The following is a 14,458-nucleotide window of genomic DNA, read 5'->3' as shown; positions in this document are numbered from 1 at the left end:
GCCGTGGCATGGACAGAAGTCAGATGTTGTTCTGACGCTCCTTTAGTTGTTGTGTAGTTATCACGCTTATTTATTTATTTATTTATTTATTTATTTATTTATTTATTTATTTAACGCACTTGTTCTCTCTTTAACATGTGTTCGCCGAGCATGCGCGAATTTCCTCTGCGGGAATTTTCGCCACATGAAATGCGAAAGGCGGCGCTGCATCTGAGACATGCGTGGTGCGTCGGCAACAATTTCACGAGCACCAGATACTTCACCAGATACACTCTGTTTGAACATCTCCACAGCAACGCATTTTAAACCAGAAGGACGCAAGCTTATGGAGCAGGATACATCGGCGCTTTGCAAAACGTGCACTCTGCAGTCGACACACAGGAACAGCTGAAGCGAGAAAAAATGCGGAGGACAACTGCAAGGAAATAACAATTCCATCTGCGCAATGAAATATTGCTACATACCGGTGCTTGATATATCGCACTAAATAGTGTGCGATATCTTATGCGATAGCTCTGATTGTGGAGCTACCACATTTCCCTCCGAACTCTGAATCGAATAGCATATATCTGTTCGAACGTCCTAGAGGAGCCAGCCCATTGCAAGGCTACCGGCGCCAAGGATAACTTAGCAGCGCGAGAAGGCTAGTCGACACCAGTCAGCAGAATACATAAGCCATTCTGGCCACAGCACACGTTCATCGAAATATCGCTCGCCTTTCTGGAAGAGCATTTGTGTAAATAATGGCCATACAAATTTTAAGCATCATTTCTCAAATGCGAGCTAGGTAGTACACACCGGTTTCATCACTAATTTAATGTAACTAGTATTTGCAGCACGTGTGGCCCGTGCTGACGGTCGGCTGCGATTTTTCATTAGCAAAAAATTATGCGGGGCTGTCTGAGAGAAGTTTCTTTTAAAGGAAAATAGAGATTAAGAATTTCTTGTGATAAACCGTACATAAATTATGCGCTCTTTCATATATTCGATCTAACGCTTAGAAGCTCGATCCCAGCCGTGCAAGGCAATAAAAGGTTCCGTGTTGTTTTCGTAAAAGCGCGACCTGATTTAAATTTTCCGGCCAATAAACAACGGCACGAAGGAAGCACGACAGCCTTTAATAATAAGCTTGAGCACACTGGAGTAACAGCGCGCCAGGAGATTAAACACGCCCATTTTGCTGTCGTTCGACACGCTTCCTTGCTTCACGAAGATATGAGACAAACTAAACAGCTGTAATTGATCAACAACAACAACAAAACAAAACTCAACGTGTGCACGGGCTTCTATGCAATTTTAGTTCAATGGAAATTCCCCTTACTTAATTAAACTCGCCTCGTCGAAGAGAGTACGCCCTAGAATATTATTTGACGTCGCGTCTATAGCCCGCTTAATTTTCTGTACACGGCAATAGCAATGAAACACCTCACAGCGGCGGCAGCCCCAGTTTTTCGCGCCCGAGTAACCTTAAGCCGCACCGAAAGAGGTGCTGGAAGCGGGAACGCGATGTATTTGCGAGGCTTGTTGACAACATCGACCCGGTATTCAGCACAATAGCTAGCGTGCTATGTACGTAGGCGGTAACCGAAGCCGAGCTTATCTTTCCAGCGCGTATTTGTCAAGCGAAAAGACACAATTGATTAAAAATATAGGAAATCTCTTGAAATTAACTTAAGAAAAATTGAAGCGTACTTTCCACGTTCTTAGCAAATTACGATGGCCACGGGAAGAGCTTTAACGAACATTTCGTATGCCCTGGAAAAACCTTACTGAGAATGACAGTTGTATTCCCGTCTTATTGTTCCGTGAATTGTGCACATATTAACGCGTTCAGCATTTTTGTTTTTGTTTACTTCCTTTTTCTCCCTTAATTCTGCTTTGTCAGCGGTTTTGTCGGTGTAGCCTTTTCTGCAGTAGTGGTAGTCGGATTTCATCAATGTTGCGCAGCTAATGAGAAAAAAAATTCGTGGATTGTCCTCCTTTTAATTATCCAGTTTTAAGCAATTAACGCAGCAACAAAGAAACAACATTGCAAAAAAAAGTAGCCCTTCTAGTTTCCTTCAAAAGGAAAATTGAAAAAAAGAAGGAAAGAAAAGTGAGCTGAAGGGCTTTCTGACGCTTCGCTGCAAACAAAGCGCAGGCCCACCTTCCTCGGCTATTCTGACAGGTGCCAACAATAAACGCCCATTTGCATGTCATACTCATCAGCGGTGCTTCCCAGTAACAGCAGAAACTCGTGGAAAAAGGAAAGCAGCACGATGCGAGGGCTGTTCGTTGAATGCATTACGGGAGTGTCCGGTTTATTTGCATTCTGATCCGACGATGCGCTTCTTCCATTGTCACAAGAGCCGAGGGAAAAGTGTCCCCAGAAGAGGCTGCTCTCGAGCCGCTACAGCGTCGTCTCCCCTATGCGATCGCGAGAGAGACTTGCAGCGGTCCTCCTTGCGACGCAACGACGAGACTTCCGGTGCAAACGCTTTTTGAGGGAAACCCAACCTCGGGCTCGACAAATATTTCCGTCCCCAGATTACACGTGCGCCACGCAGAAACGGTCTCATTAGAAACAAACGTGACCGACGACGTGAACAGAACTTAATCCATTTCAATAAACGCGCTTTACGTTAGAACCGAATCACCAGCAGGACTTCGATTCGTGAAACATCGTTTCGTTCTTAAAGGAAAATCGCGAAAAGTAGAGACATTTAATGATTGTGAAACAGTGCGTTTACCTGTAGAAAGTTATAGGACTACCTTCCCAAGTTACTACACCTAAGATTTAAAAAGAAAGCATCTAATTTGGTTAATAAATTACTATAAAAGCTTAACGAGATGCGGCTCTTAGAGCGATAGAAACAAGTAAAAACATTCAATCTTAAATTTGATTGTACAGGGATAGCTAATTGAAAAGACTTAGGAATGACAGTTTAACACAAACTGTGCAATCAGCGCATAGCCGCGGGCGCAGAAACGTGAACTGAATACTGAAAGCAGTAACCGACAGAAACATATAAAATGAAAACACCCATCACTTTTGCTTACGGATGTCCGAAAAAAGTGCTTTTAATTTTCTTTTGAACATGTCGATGTGCTTACCAAACTGTGCAGGTGTTTGCCATTGTATTGTTTAACGTTTTTCTTTTCGTTTCTTTCTTTTTTTGAGCTAATATATGATGTAAGAGTAGATGAGTAGCCGTCGCGTCTAGCACGCACATATCCCCTTGCATCCAGTTAATAATACATACAAACTCAAAACCTTCTAGCATACCCCTTTGATGACGATGTTCTCGATTGCTCCTTTCTGTCTTTATTTTCATTCGGACATTATTTTCCAATGATTCCGTCAATTATACAGACAATTAATCTTCACATGAGAAATAGTTCCATAATAGTAATTCTGAATAGATGCACGGTCGATATGAAAAAAATGATAAGACAGCTCAAGTGCTTACCCCTGTAATACACACGTCAGTTTTTATCGTTTAGTTTTGTCGTGTATCGGAACACGACACCTCATTACTTCCTGAAATCTTTCACTCTGCCATATTCTTTAATGAAACAGCAACAATTAACACTATCGTTTGATGACCCAACAGAGTGGACATTTCCTTCTATTAGCAAATGTCAATCCAAATTAGGCACCGGTTGCGAAGCCTCATCATGGCTGCGCTCACCGTCTGTTTGGACTGGAAAGAATGGCAGTTCGGCCGCCGTTAATGCACCTGTTTAGTCCCTCACAGCTCCGAACACGTGGGACACGACGCTGAATGCAAACGTCGGCTTCAACATCGTCAACTCTTTAATTTTTCTATCCAAAAGCTGGATAAGCACACCTAGTTGACCTTCGATTCAGCGTAAGAACACTGAATTAATTAATGAACCTTGCGAAATTTCAGTCAAGCCGTCTTGTCAATTTGTTCACTTATATTGCGAGAGACGAAAGAACCGCGCGATGAGTCCAGCCAGCTCATCACTTAAATCGTTCGATCAAATACAGCAGTACCCCCGCACTTGCGCTAGAAACAATCTACAATCTGCCCCTCACCTTTTTTATTTTTTAAGCTTATACTGCATGTACCCCTATTTCAATATCCTAGTCCATATCCTTCGTACTCAATATCAGTAGCCGTCCACCATCATTTCCTAACGTTATTGCCCAATCTAGAAATAAGACGCGTTATATCCATTAGGAGTGCAGTTCATCACGCCGCAAATGAAACGCATTCAATCTATTTTTCCGCTCACCCTAACGGAGCGCGCTTGTGCCGCGTACGCGTTGCGACGTTGACATATGATTCAGGGTAACAGCCGTACACCACGGTGCCGTCATCGCCAATCTACTTTCTCTCCGTCTATATCTTGCATTCGAAGACGCAGCTAGTCTGTATCGTTTGTATATGGTGAATATAGGTGTATAGTAGACGGGCAACCTCCTTTTGGCGACCAGAGACACTCACCCTATCGTTCCGGTTCACGGGCAGCACCTGCGAAGGAACAGGAAGAAAGAAGTAGCGCCAACTATGAGAAGCTGAAAAGCAGCGACCGAAAAGCTGGCGGTTGCATCACTCGCCAAAGGTTGCACATGCAGAGAGGTACACACACACACACCAACTGCGCCGCTCGTTCGGCGTAAACACCATTAGTCTCATGCCAGAGCCCCCAGTACCACAGAACCTAACGAGAAGGCGCGTGTTTTCTATCCATGTGGCCAAATACGTCAGCTTCGTTGTAGCTGTCTGTTGCGCATGATATCAACAAATACATGAATTATTCTTTTCTTGTTGCTTGCCAAATAGCACTATCTTTCTTTATTAATGAAGTCCAGTGGCGCAGTAATGAGGCCGCGTTTCCTCTTTATTCCTTCTTTCTTCCTTTATTTCTCTGTTTTCATCTGCATGAGACGTAGAACCAGTTAAGGTAGTGAGACAATAAATAAATAAATAAATAAATAAATAAATAAATAAATAGATAAATAAATAAATAAATACAAAGAACGTGCCATTGCACTACACAACACTAAGCACCCTTGAATGAGGTGGCAGATTGCGCGGCGAAGTTAACCATTCCTAATGAGTCTTTCGTTTATACGCTGGAGCTCTGCCTCTGTGCTTTCGTACCTATTGCAACGGAAAGGTTAAACGATACCCAGCGGTAAAGGCAAATTGGTCACATGGCAATAGCTTGTGGAAAACTGTTAATTTTGGCACGGGGCACTCTTTGACGGCAGAGTAAAATTAACACACAACTCGGCACATAACGCATATAATGCATATACTTATTACTGCTGGCACTTAACCATAGGGTTCTGCGTGTACAGATATTACTTAAAACAGATTTTGCCAAAGGAGCGAAAGCTGCATAATAGATTCCGTGCATTGTAGCTATGTTCCTCCCCATCCCGCCCTCCTTCAATTTAGTCTAAGCCTTACGTAAATGTATGCGTAAATTTCAGTTATGCCAAGCCAACTAGCCCACTGCCAAGCTTGCAGAGTTCTCTATGCAAGTAATGCACTTGGCTCTGGAACATAAATGACGAGTATCTCGACCTTCAGCAGCCCTGTGTGACACTCGTGATCGCGGAGTCTCATTAAATATTTACTTATTCTACAGGTGGCGGGGGCTACATATGACCCCCTAAGCGTGGGGATGGGGAGAAAGGATACGGCAGCACTGCGAAATTTCGAGCAAAAGACGAAAAAAAAAAAAAAAGGTGACAAATGGCAATGTAGGTAGGCGTGTACGTGCGTGCGTGCGTGCGCGCGCGTGTGTGCGTGTGTGTACTGCCCATAAATGCACATTAGAAAAGATGGCGGCGCGCAAAGCGTCGCCTTCAGCATATTGCCAATAGCACAAAGTGTTTAGTGTGTTTTCACAGGAGGACAGGCCGATGGGTCAAGTGCCGCTACCGAAGAAAACTGTACAAATGTTTGTTTGCCTTATGCCTCAACAGTTATGTGTTTCTGATAGAAATAGCGGAGACTGAAGCATGGCTGAGACAGCGTTGAGGTCACACAGTGTGCAGACACTTTCATCAAGGCCTGTCCCAGAGTTCAGCCTTCCAGATCTACCTGCAAACTTAACTGACCTTTACTGTACGCCGACCTCAAAGTGATACGTAGAAACAATCTTTGCTATGTCATGCAGCGTCAATTCAACACCGTGAGTATAATATTGCAAGACGGAATAAGAAGTACGATACACGACGAGGCTATAGCTTCTCTCTCTTGACAATTTATCAGAAATGTCATGCTATCATTGCCGTGTAACGTATGGCGTGGCGAACAATGGCCTTTCATTGCATACTGCACATGCATCCCTCTATGAAACGTTGTTTCCGTTTGGAAACGTTGTCTGTTTGCCGGATGCTCTAGGCTAAACGACATCTTTTTCTCGAGGGCTGGCACTGCCTCATCGCTTGTGCCTATTTTTGTTTCCTTCCGACGAAGCGCGTCATTGTTTTATCGAGATCAAATCAAGGGCGCGAGAACGGCACAGCTCGCTTGCTGGCATCCACATTGAAGCATTATCTATCTATCTATCTATCTATCTATCTATCTATCTATCTATCTATCTATCTATCTATCTATCTATCTATCTATCTATCTATCTATCTATCTATCTATCTATCTATCTATCTATCTATCTATCTATCTATCTATCTATCTATATATCTATCTATCTATCTATCTATTCTGTACTAAGGGATGATAATAAATGATTCCCGATGCTTGTAGCGAAACGCAGGATTACAACTCGCTAGTGGTTCTCCCGTGACGTCATCAGCGAGACAGAACACCCGAGAAAGTGATTATACAAGACGAAAAGAAAATGGAAGTTGTACTTAAACGAGATGGGAACAAAGCACTTTCCAGTATTGGGTACAAGCTGTCATCAACGAAGCGACATCCCCTTACTTAAAGCTCGAAGAAAAAATCGAGCAAAAAATGAGAAATGTTCGAGCTGATCCCAAATTCTTGATAGCAAGACAAGCAGACATGCGGCGAGAAAATAACTGCGCCAGGCACACGTTGTGATCAGCGAAGCGACTCGCTCTTTATATACACTTCTCATATACCTTCACACATAAAGAAAGAGAAAGAAACAAAATAGCAAAATAAGTCCATCTTGCCATTTCTGCGAAGTTTAGACGCAAATAATGAAAGGGAACTGCTAGAATCGCTCTCAAGGCGTAACGTGGTTATGGAAAATGAAAAACAACACATGTGCTAACGAGCCGAAAATACTTTAACGACCCAAGGGGAAAAAAGAAGAAGAAAAGGAAACAGAACGCACTGCCGCGCCTTCGTTTTCTTAATTTTCCCAGCGACTCATTTTCTTAACTCGCAGCTCATTGCACACAGACAGCAAGGCGCAGCCATTTAAGGCAAACACATTGCCCAGCACCCTTTGAAAGAAAGAAAGAAAGAAAGATTCATTGACGTTTCCGGGTGCTTTTATCTGCACCGTCTGGGCTGGCTATTAGAAAAACTTAAAGCGCGATATATAGCAGTGCTCTCTGGTGTAGCTCCACCATTCTGGCCTATGCGGAGCGACTTTGACTGCTACGTTATGTTGATTTCCTGCATGTAGCATTTGCCTCCTCGAATTCAGACTTAATAGGCACCGTGATAAGATAATGAATTTATAGAAAAGCACAAGGCTCGGTGGTTTATTCTCTGTATATACAAAGAAATGCCTGTTTACTTTTAAAAGCAGCACATAACATTAAATCAGCCGAGTTTTAGTGAGCCTGAACACAGCTGAGATGAGGTTTCTTGCAGGCTGTGTTTTCTTACTATGCACTATGGCTTAAGTTACGTACAGTCATCCTATAGCTGGCTATAGCGGCATGTAGAAGGCTACTTCAGACTAAACTTTACCTGCTGCATGCCATCATCACTGTCGTTGGAAGTGTAGAAAAGAGGGAACATCATAAAAGCAGCAAACTAATAGCAACAACACAAATGCTTCAGGATAACAAGAAAGCAGTTAAACACAAACTTCCTATACACCAGATAACTTTAGAGCAAGGAAAACGTGCTTTCAGCAGCACGAGTACCTAAATTGGAGCAACTTTTATAGGTGTGCCGCCGGCCAATCTGGCTAGTTTTTATTAAAGAGCCTCTCTCAGTCTCGCAAAAAATGGCTAACAACACCGTCCGCATTCCGTGAGAGGCTAACATCGCCAGTGCATTGGCTGCCGGCGCGCACATCAGTGGCACTCGCGCTCCTTCGAGCATATTTAGCATGAGCTTAGCCACGCACGACGTCAGTGATACAGGACGATACGAGGCCAAGTCCGTCATTTCTTTGCCGGGCTTCAGCACTGGGAAAACACAAGCCACCTTCCATGAAGGAGGAACGTCGCCAGTCTCCCACACTCGATTGAGATAGCTTAGGAGCATCACCAGTAGCCTACAACAACTCAACTCAACTGAACTCACATTTAGCAGCCCAAGACTCGTGATCTCAGGCTGTTTTTGTTTCTCGGATTTATTAACCAACTCGCCTAGCTTAACCAACTCGCCAACTCGGTCCTTGTTTGTAATTTTGCACATTCGTTCTTTTATATATATTTCCGTAAGAAGTCCCAAGATCTCTGGATTTCAAGTGGCTTCAATTGCAGATTACGTAAACTGGACCCGACGCTACGGCTACAACTGCCATCTAGCCTTCCCCGCGGCGAAACAACCTTGTTGTGTCGCTTGTGGCTGGGAGTGGCGTTCACGAACGCATACTCCTACCGTATAGGAATGGCCGAGAGCCCGATGTGCGACTCCTGTGGGTGCGAGGAGACCATCGAGCACCTATTGTGTACCTGCCCTCGCTACGATGTCCAACGCCTCTCTCTGCGGGCAACTTTACGCAGACTGGACTCGAGATGTTTCACCGAGTCAAAGATACTCGGACCGTGGCCACATCCGTCACTGGCTCGAAAAGCGATTCGTGCACTAGTGCGGTACTTGAAGTGCACGGGCTTAACAGACCGTTTATAGTGTCCTTTTGTATGGTGTCGCTCCCACACGTACTCAGTGCTTCCTCTCTCCCTTTCTTCCTCTTTCTATTCCCCTTTCCCCCACCCCCAGTGTAGGGTAGCAAACCGGATGCTGTTCTGGTTGACCTCCCTGCCTTTCCTACCCTTGTTTTCTCTCTCTCTCTCTCTCCCCTCCACCCCGACTTTCCCATTCCCTAAGTGTAGGGTTGCCAAATGAGCATGACTGGTTCGATTCAATTCAATTCGATTCAATTCCCCTTATTTACCAGAAAATATCCGGGCTGGACTCCGGGTCTAAAAGCTGCAAGAAAACAGCTTGACGGGGCCCAGGAGACCATACATACATGGCAACATGTGACAGGTAAACCGATAACAGATGTTTAAAAGCATCATACACGAAAGTTATTTACACAGGTAGTAGAATATCATTATACATTAATTAAGAACGCGCACTCTTACTCGAAAAAAGAACAATGCCTTTGTGTTGCAATGCACAACAAACATAAATTGAAGAAACTAACCAAGCACAATTCTACCACATTACTTAACACTAATTTTAGTAACAGAATGAAATGTCAACATCACTAATATGAAAACTCCTAGCCTTTGCATTTTGCTCATCTCTCACTCTGCTAATCTTCATTATTAAATCGCTAGCTTTGTTTAGCTACTTGGATCACATTGGATAGACGCCAGCCGATCTCGCGCAATAAAAACCGGAAGGACAGTCAACGTGGGCCACTGGTTATGTGCTGACTGTTGTCTTGTCGACCAGACAACATGGGCCACTGGGTGCGGACACAAGCAGACAAATTCGGCACTGGATGAGTGACATTGGTGTGTGCCCATTCTTGGCCAATAAGTGTGCCAAGATGGCACACATGGTTGACACAACCCAACACGATTGTGCTGTGATTACAAGCTATACTCTGCCGTGCTATCATTGGGCATTGTGCTTGGCAGAGAGAGAGAGAGAAAGAGAAAGCAAGGAGAGGAGAGGCAGGGAGGTCAACCACACGGGCGTCCGGTTTGTTATCCTTCACCGGGGGTAAGAAGAAAGGGGGGAACAGAAAGACGACAAGAGTGAGCACTGAGCTCACCTGGGAGGATGCACTAGACCGCCACTTCGAGCGCATGCTGATTTGCCCCCGCATGGTTCCGTGATTCACGAATAGCGCGGGGATACGCAGCAGGTCTCACAAGAAAACTGTCGCAGAGTTCGACAATCACGTTCGATGGTTGCTGCCACATTTATTATTATTATTATTATTATTATTATTATTATTATTATTATTATTATTATTATTATTATTATTAATTATTATTATTATTTCACAGTGCTTTGCCTGCCCCATTTTCCTTCTGTGTACATTTTGCCTCGCGTATTACTTTTAAGTGCATCCGTACGAAGGCACAGTTGCTGTTCCTAGACAATATAATAAACATCTGAATGACTGTTTGATTGATTGATTGATTGATTGATTGACTGACTGACTGACTGACTGACTGACTGACTGACTGACTGACTGACTGACTGACTGACTGACTGACTGATTGATTGATTGATTGATTGATTGATTGATATTAATTACACAATCAGTATGCTGATGAGCGGGTGAGACAAGACTGCCTAAACCACGAAGGTTGGTTCCTGAAATAGGCGCATTTTTGCTTCCCCGTCTATGACTGAATTGTGCCTTTATTTCTAGAACAGTATACCACGAACAAATGCTGACCTGTGCAACATTTTTGGAGTGTCCCAGACTTATCAAAAACATCTTCAATGCAAGCTTTGTAGTTCTCCTTGCCGTTTGTCATTGACTTGGGCCCAACAGCACCGCCGTTATCGACGTGATAGGCCACTCGGTGCAACGGATGACAATGAAAGAATAGAAATTGAAAAGCATGACGTCGCCGTATCGACATCTTGGGTCTTTTCATGACTTTTTTTTTTTTTCAGCGAAATGAACGTGACGCTGATCGAACATCTTTTCGGCCGTCACCGTGGTCGTCGTGTTCGTTGTTGTTGTGGTGGTCGTTGTTTAGCTGATGCGTGCCAAGAAAGATATTCCATAGAAACGCCCATTATCACACAAATATGATGAAGCATGTTGGCGTTTACAAGTTCAATTCCTCATCCCTGCTTTCTTTTCTTCAACCTTTCAAATTAATGCTATAACGTCCCCACCACGTCACCAGCACTACCACTACGTCACCATTACGGCGACGTAGTGGTAGTGGATTTGGCGTTGCGCGGCTAAGCCCGAGGGCGCGGTATCAGATCCCGGCCACGGCGGCCGCATATTGATCGGGAAAAAGTCTGGAAGAAGCTTAAGCTTCGCCTTTAAGAGTGGAACGCGATAGCTTTCAAAGACCCTTACTGCTCTTCATGCTTCCCGGCAACTGCAGCTTGTGTAACCGTAACGTTTACCGGGAAACGCGGCTGCGAACGCTATGTGCGAAGGCGAGCTTTCTGGTAGAAACACGGCCTTTTCCGTGGGTCGATCTCCTGTTACTGTTTCGCACTTTAACATTTCAGTCTGAGAAGAGCTTACATAAAGGCCAAACAATGTCGGTGTTTTCCCACTACATTTGCTTGTGGGCTGCCGTTTTCAAAATTCCGAGGAATAACTTTGGAAAGAATGAAAGACAAGGTATGAGCAACTTTGGCGGTAGAGAAGCGGTTGGGTATGCACGTTCGGAAAAATTATTTTCGTAATAAATTCGCTGGACGCCAGACGCGCGGGACGCCGGATTTTCTGCTACACGGGCTCCTTCAACGCTATCACGTTAAAATGCAAGAACGCCAGCGCACCGAGCATTGCGCGCGCGTTACAGAACCCCAAGTGGTCGAAATTAATCTGGGGTGCCCCACAGCGGCGTGCCTAATAATGATATCGTGGTTGAATTCTCCGGCCCGAAAAATCACAGATATTTATGCTAATCTGAATTTTGATATTCTATTTCATATTACTTTTCTTCGCCTCAGAGGCTCACTTGCACACACCGATTAACGATCTTTCGTACCTAATATGTCAATCTACAGGGTCGATTATGAAAGTAATGAGCAATTTCTGGGAAAAATAGATTTATTGACCAGACCCGTACAAATGGTCAAAATTCTTCAAAATACTCTCCCCCGGCATCAATACATTTGCGTAGACGTGTTTGCTGCCATGAAAGTCCTCGACGGGAATGTCTCTCAGGAACGCTCATATCATAAGATGCCAACACTGACAGCAAGGACAACACAGGCGAAATTACTTGTGCTTAACAAATCAAATAAAGAAACGATAAATTAATGGAAATGAAAGTGGATGAAAAAAGAACTTGCCGCAGGTGGGGAACGATCCCACAACCTCCGCATTTTGCGTGCGATGCTCTACGAATTGAGCTACCGCGGCGCCGTTTCCCCATCCACTTTCTTGGGTATATTATGTTTCCTAGTAAAACCCTGGGAGTGTTAGCCAGTGCCACCACTCACAGACCTTGGCGGCGGATGTGGAACATCCTTTCTGCCGCAGGCGTCAGGAGAATGTGATCTTTTCGGGTGAAGGCAACCAGTGAATAAACCCACACATGCTACCTGAAGGCATCAATGTTGCCGGATTCGTTACCCTCGTTGTGTAATAAACGAGAAGAAAGGGGTTAATCGAGGGGCCCGATCCTTATTAGTCATGTCATAAGAAGCCAACAAACACTGATTCGGGAAAGGCGGCCTTACAATGTCTTCTGGCATCTCTTCGTCGCGGGTCATGTGAACAACTCGTGTCGGAGATACGAGAAATGCGCCATCACATGATCGCGAAAGGACACGACGTCGTGTTTCAGTGGCTGCCTGGTCATTGCGGTATCTCCGGCAACGACCTCGCTGACGAAGCTGCTAGAAAAGCTCACGAGGGAGCAACCCTTGTTTCAATACCTTTATCGCGGACCGACGCAGCCCAACACTTAGGCAAGCTAGCGCACTCTTTGACATTGGAGAAGTGGCACACACCTGAATTCACTCACCATCGCTTGCATTCCCTCGATCCCTCTATGCAACTGCGGCTGCTACCAGGTCTTCCGCGAAATGAGGAAACAATGCTGTGCCGCTTACGTTTGGGCGTCGCATTCACAAATGCTTATGCATTTCTGATTGGAATGGCTGATAGCGCCGAGTGCAATGCCTGCGGTGTCGAGGAAACTATAGAACACCTACTGTGCTACTGCCCATCTTATGAAAATGAAAGGCAGGACCTCTGCACAGCTCTTAATCAGCTAGATGGAAAGCCGTTCACCTTGAACAAGATCTTGGGATCATGGCCTCGCATATCACAGCTACAAAAGGCCACAAAAGCGCTGCTGCGATATTTGAAAGTGACCGGATTGAGTCAGCGTCTGTGATCCGGACTGAGTGACCGACTGATATCTCCAGTGGACTTTCTCTCTCTTTTTTTTTAAATCTTTCCGTCCCCCTTTCCCTTTCCCCAGTGTAGGGTAGCCAACCGGGCTCAGTCGTGGTTAACCTCCCTACCTTTCATTTATCATTTTCTCTCTCTCTCTCTCTCTGACACCAAGGACAACATAAGGGAAAATACTTGTGCTTAATAAATCAAATAAAGAAACGCTGTAACATGCTTTTGGATGTTTTCCACGGTCTCCCAATGCTTTCCTTTCAGCGCTCTCTTCAGTCGGGGAAATAAAAAAAAGTCACATGGAGCCAAGTCGGGACTGTAAGGGGGATGGGTTATCAGCGCGGCGCTGCTGCGGGCCCGGAAGTTGGTAACGATGAGGGACATGTGGCTGGGGGCATTGTCATGGTGGAGTTTGACCGTGTCTTTTGATGCCAGCCCTCACACGCGCGGCCCGGCGTTTCAATCTTTTGAGTACCTCCAGGTAAAAGGCTGAGTTGACAGTTTCTCCCTGCGGTACAAACTGAAAATGGACGATTCCTCGGGCGTCAAAGAAGACAATGAGCATCGTTTTGATGTGAGACTTGCCCATTCGCGCTTTCTGGGCGCGGGGGGATGATCTTGTGTGCCGCTCGCTGCACTGCCTTTTCGATTCTGGGTCGTACTCGAACATCCAGGATTCGTCTCCGCTTATTACAGAGTTAAGAAAGTCCGGCTCATTTTGAATCAAATCCAGCAATTCTTGACAGCTCAAAACTCGAAGTTCTTGCTGACGTTTCGTCAACACTTTTGGTGCAAGCTTCGTGCAGACCTTGCGCATTTGCAGATTTCTTATCCACTCACACTGCTCAGAGTAAACTGACGACCAGCTGCCTTGGCAGGACAGAACCCTCGCCACATTTCCCCACCGGTTTTACCGCGCTGCCATGGATAGTCGCGTCACAATAAAATCATGTGCATTAGTTTCATAATGGACCGTGTAAAAATGCACCCACAACAAATACATTTTCTGTCTCACCAGTAGCCGAGAAGACGTTATTTTATTTAGTTTTCTCAGCGTAATGACGACGTC

General features: G+C 44.9%; 1 protein-coding gene and 1 non-coding gene across 5 annotated transcripts in view; both read right to left on the bottom strand.

Moving 5' to 3' along the window:
• Window positions 1-14,458, bottom strand: part of Dgk (diacyl glycerol kinase 1) — a 563,049-nt gene that overhangs the window by 253,709 nt on the left and 294,882 nt on the right. For all 4 annotated transcript variants that reach the window (XM_050179474.3, XM_050179478.3, XM_055071476.2 and 1 more), the window contains exon 4: window positions 4,455-4,481. The gene's annotated coding sequence lies outside the window, so the exon portion shown is untranslated. The remainder of the gene's footprint in view (window positions 1-4,454; window positions 4,482-14,458) is intronic.
• On the bottom strand, window positions 12,324-12,396 carry TRNAL-CAA (transfer RNA leucine (anticodon CAA)). The gene has a single exon. It is a non-coding gene; the product is annotated as a tRNA-Leu (tRNA).

Source organism: Dermacentor andersoni, chromosome 5 (assembly GCF_023375885.2).
Source record: "Dermacentor andersoni chromosome 5, qqDerAnde1_hic_scaffold, whole genome shotgun sequence".
In the NCBI taxonomy this organism is placed as follows: domain Eukaryota; kingdom Metazoa; phylum Arthropoda; class Arachnida; order Ixodida; family Ixodidae; genus Dermacentor; species Dermacentor andersoni.
The sequence above is the reverse complement of the archived record's forward strand: the minus strand, read 5'-3'. Positions and strand labels throughout refer to the sequence as shown.